The 4,703-nt window shown below is 44.6% G+C and overlaps 1 pseudogene; it reads right to left on the bottom strand.

Annotated features, from left to right (window-relative positions):
- Positions 1-284: 284 nt before the first annotated feature.
- Positions 285-562, bottom strand: LOC117716837 (non-histone chromosomal protein HMG-14 pseudogene; annotated as a pseudogene).
- Positions 563-4,703: the final 4,141 nt, after the last annotated feature.

Here is a 4,703-nt window from a genome sequence, read left to right as displayed (position 1 = left end):
AACTGAAAATATTCCAGACACCGATGCATGACTGAAACTCCAAATTGCCATTTAGTATGCTTTGCTTTGTAGGATATAAAACTAGCCCCCTCTAAGGAATGTTATGGTGATCCCTGAGACAGTCACAGCTTCTCCTGATTCAGTATCCTGCTATTTTCTGGTTGTACCAAAAAATAAACAACCAGCAAATGATTTAACCTCTTAAAAAACCCATTTACACTTAAAAAATGGGATGAGGTGGGATTCTCTCACCTTTTCAAAATGGTTCTAGAGCTACTAAAAGCTCGAATTTACAAAATAGTTGATAAAAATATTCCTCTGGATTGTACAAGAAGGGAGGCAGGGACCGCTGACAGACGTGATGGATGCTTAGTCGGACTTGGCTTCTTTCTCTTCTTCAGAGGCTGGACTCTGGTTTTCTGTCTCTCCATTTTCTGCAGGCAGATCTGTAGTTTGCTGGTCAGCCACTTCAGCCTGTTTGCCCTTCGCTCCCCTCTTCCCTTTTATCTGCACTTTTTTTGTCTGCTGCTTTATCCTTTCCCGAGGCCTTTTTTGGCTTCATGTCACCCTTTGGCAGGGACGGGCTCCTCGAAGAGCAGTGTGCTAACCTTCCTCTTGGGCATCCTGGCAGCTGCGTGGGGTGGGAGACACGTGCGACGCCAGATCTGTCACGGAGCTGTACTGCCTAGCTGCCACCAGACAAACTCGACTATTTTTAAATAGTTACCATTTACATTAATATTTCTTCCCACTGACTTTAAATTTCCAGTTCTCCTCCCTTTCAGAATTTAAATGAGCATAATATATTTTATATTTAAATGTCTTTTGTTAACTTCCCTGTCATACATCCTTGTATCAAAATATGCACATAATTTGAAACACAGAAACCAATTTCTCCTGTCTATTAAGGCTCTTTCAGTGTTATCATTGTTTTTCCTGTATTGGATTACTATTACAATTATTTTTAATACGCAATTCATTAGAAAAATACACATACTGTGAATGAACGTACCTATTAAATATAAAACACAATTGAGACTGGAACCTGTGTCTCAGAAAGATGGGAGGGGGAGGGCTTTACAATGCCAGGACTCAGAGACCTGTGAACACTTGTGATTGGAAAGCTTGTCATGTGCTCTAGAGACAAGACAAACTGGGATGATTTGAGACGGGGATTTAGGCATGTCTTTCCTTTGTATAGAGGGGGAAGGATGGGTGTAGAAGACAATGTAGGAGATGGCAGTTATATGATGCCATCTCTACCCTAGGACATGTTTGAGAAGAATTACAAGAAGAGTATAAGTTCAGAATTAAGAAATAGATATAATTAACTGTTCCCTGTGTCCTGGGTGCTCTGGGAATATATGGTGTTTCCCAAGTACTACCTTTTGTAGTCCATTTATTATCAGTTTTATTTAGATAGCCTTATATAATTACCATTCATGAAGCGTCACGGTAAGGGAGCACATGGGTGCGGTCCTTGCACATCATTGCCTCACTGAGCAGAGAGTCACTGAACAGCCTGTGTTCATTGCCTGATGCTTCCAGCACTCTATGGATCAGTCATGTCTGCTTTTCCTCACACGTTTTTTGGAACAGGATTACTTAATTGATGGGAATGCTTTATGTATCAGCGTCTGTACTGAGCACCATAGGCAAGACCAAAGAACACATGGTCTCCCCCAACCCCTAAACTCCTAGTCAAAAATGGACATGCAGCAAGTTCACAGTCAGTATCACAAGTGACTGAGACCTTACAGTAGCATAGCAGGAGAGGGGTATTGGTATAATCAAGGGGTAAGAATGTTTTCATGCTGTAGATGCCACTTAAATTAGGAAAGACAACTTTTAGAAAGATGGACAAATGACAAAACCAATCTGGGTTACTCTTTAGGTGGTGTCTGCCATCCATTGGTCATAGGTGAAGACATATCCCACAGTGACACTGAGGATGCTACCGATAGATAGGTGATGATACAGATACAGGTGCTTTGATGGCAGCAGATCAGCAAGGTATGGAGGTCTGGGAGGGGGAGAACCCTTTGTTTCACAGGGCAGTCATAGGCAGTATGCAGTGACAGCAATGTCTTCCTTCTAGATGTTTATTTATTATTTTTATCATGTACAACCATCCTGAGAAGCAACTTTATATGAAAGAAGCACTGGGGCCCTTGCAAAGTTCCATCTCTCATCCCAGGATCACAGCTAGTAGGTGGGTAGAGCTGATTTCACAACTACACATGTCTGCTAGGAATCCTGTGACTCTGGGAGCAGCTGTCTCTCATGGCCTTTTCTCCTGTTTTATGTCTGTGAGAGTCAGTGTGTTCACAAGGTCTGTGTATGCAGGCAGCTCCCTGCATACGGTTTGGCTAAGATCACTGAGTGTGAAGATGTTTTTATGGTAGTGGTGGTGGCATAGACTTTGGTGCTTTGAGGACAGAGAGTCAAACACTGATCAGGCTTCTGTCTTGGGCACACAGGACACATCCGTTGTTCAACCACACCAGTAATCATTAAGAGCATCTTCAACAATTATTTCAGTTTATTCAACGAGCATTTACGAAGCCCTTGGTATTTCCAAGGCTTTTCTAGATGTGGGAGATATGAAGAAAAAAAAAAAAACCTCGTGTATATTCTGAGGGCTCTTGTCTTAGTCACTGTTCTATTGCTGTGAAGAGACACCATGATCATGGCAGTGTTTATAAAAGAAAGCATTTAACTGAGGCTTTATAGTTTTAAAGGTTTAGTGTGGGGCTCTGGGTTGTGAGAGGCAGCTGGGTACCTGGTCGAGCAGGCTTCGAACCTGGGAAACCCTCAGGGATGGTAGGAGTTTGGCCTTGCTCCTGGGACCCCTGGCTGCTTTCACATAGCCACAGCCCTCTACAGCTTCTCCCAAAGAGAGGTTTGCAGCCATCAGTCACATAGCACAGGTAGAAGGCATAACGCAGGCCACAGAGCTTCAAGACATCTCCATCTTCATGAAATACCTAAAGGCCAGAGGGTGTAGTCAATTAAGCATTCCTTCCCAGACCCTCCTCCTCAAAAAAGGTATTTACCCTCAGACCTGCCCTGAGAATACAGGGTATAGCTTCATCCATTTTCCACCATGACAATAAATATTTTAAGACCATATCTTAAGACCTGGACTGCCTCTTTTATTGGGGGCCCGCCCTGGGGAACCATGGAGAAGGCCTTCAACTACCAAGCCGCCTTCTAATCTCCCACTGATGATCTCTCTACCCTCCAGCCACGGAGACCCAGCCAAGTGAGTCACCTTGACCAAGAGTCTCATTCCCTGAGGTGCCTCTGGAGCTCATCTTCTCCCCCTCACCCCTTCAGCTTCAGATAGATCCACATGCCCCTGTCTCAGCCTTTCTGCAGCCTCTCAGCAGCACCTGAGAACCCAAGGGCCTGAGACAACTTGGTTCCCAGCCACCTCCTAGCCCGGGGATTGCCAACCCAAGAGCTCTGGCCTTGTGGGGTCTGTGTTCTCTCTACCCTGGAGGGAGCCCTGTGGCTTCTCACAGTCTGATGTCTGCCTGGCACAGTGTGGAGTGAACTCAGTCAAATTCCCACACTTCTGCCTCTTTGCAGCACTAGCTCCTTGGGGCTGCAGACACAGGACTCACAATTCAGCCCAACAAGACCCACACCCACATGAGTGCCACAGCCCAACAGCTTAGTCTTTGATTATCATGGTGGGGAGCATGGTGGGATGCTGGCATATATAGTAGCTAAGAATTCTACAGCCAGATCTTTAGGCGGCAGGAAGAGTGAGCCACTGGGCCTAGCTTGGGTTTTGACATTTCAAAGCCCATGCCCAGTGACAGACTTCCTCCAACAAGGTCTAATCCTTTAGGGCCACTCCCTAAGCATTTAAATATATGAACCTATGGGGGCCATTCTTCTTCAAACCACCACTGTATATCTGTTTCCATCCTTCATCCTGTCCTCACCTATCTGTACAATGTTGAGGTCATAACAGGAACCCTGGAAGACTGAGATGGGAGTTACCAACTTTCCCAAGACTAGAGGTCAAAGGTAGAAACCCCAAAGCAACCAAGTCTGTGCATATTCAAGATTGACATACATTTGTCTGTCACATGTCCATCAGTCCCTAAGGCCTTGATGGATGTTGCATGATATGTATTACATGAGCCATGGTCTCTTCTAGTTTTATTTTTTATTGTTTTGTATGTACATGTAAATGCATGTTTGTATGCATGCATGTGTGTACATGTGTGTACAGAGAAGAAAAATCTAGGTGTATCAATATGTGATACACCTCGGTTTTTAAGGGACAGCCAGTCTGATCTGGATCCTAGTGAACCCCTGGGATCCTCTTGTCTACCCATTGTGATACTGGGATTACAAGTGGCTTCTTTATGTAGATTCAGGGGAGCAAAGTCATTTCCTCTTGCTTGCATGACATACACCTAACTGACTAAGCTACTTTCCCAGTCCCAGTTCTTTTTAAAATAGAGAAAAGCCTGAATTTTGAAGCTCCTTGGATTTTCAATAAAAGACTCTGGACCTCTGGAAGCTACTGTCTGGTTGGAGGAAGTGAGGTTTCAAAGCATACATAACAGGGAGTGGAGTTAGGAGAAGGAGGACTGGGCTCTGGTTTGGTGGTCCCTAAAATAGTTCCAGGATAAGGTTCCAAAGCTGAAATGCATCCAAGCCATAGACAGCCCGAGTGACAA

Source organism: Arvicanthis niloticus, chromosome 11 (genome assembly GCF_011762505.2).
Source record: "Arvicanthis niloticus isolate mArvNil1 chromosome 11, mArvNil1.pat.X, whole genome shotgun sequence".
NCBI classification, from domain to species: domain Eukaryota; kingdom Metazoa; phylum Chordata; class Mammalia; order Rodentia; family Muridae; genus Arvicanthis; species Arvicanthis niloticus.
Note: the sequence above shows the minus strand (reverse complement) of the source record. Positions and strands in the feature narration are given on the sequence as shown.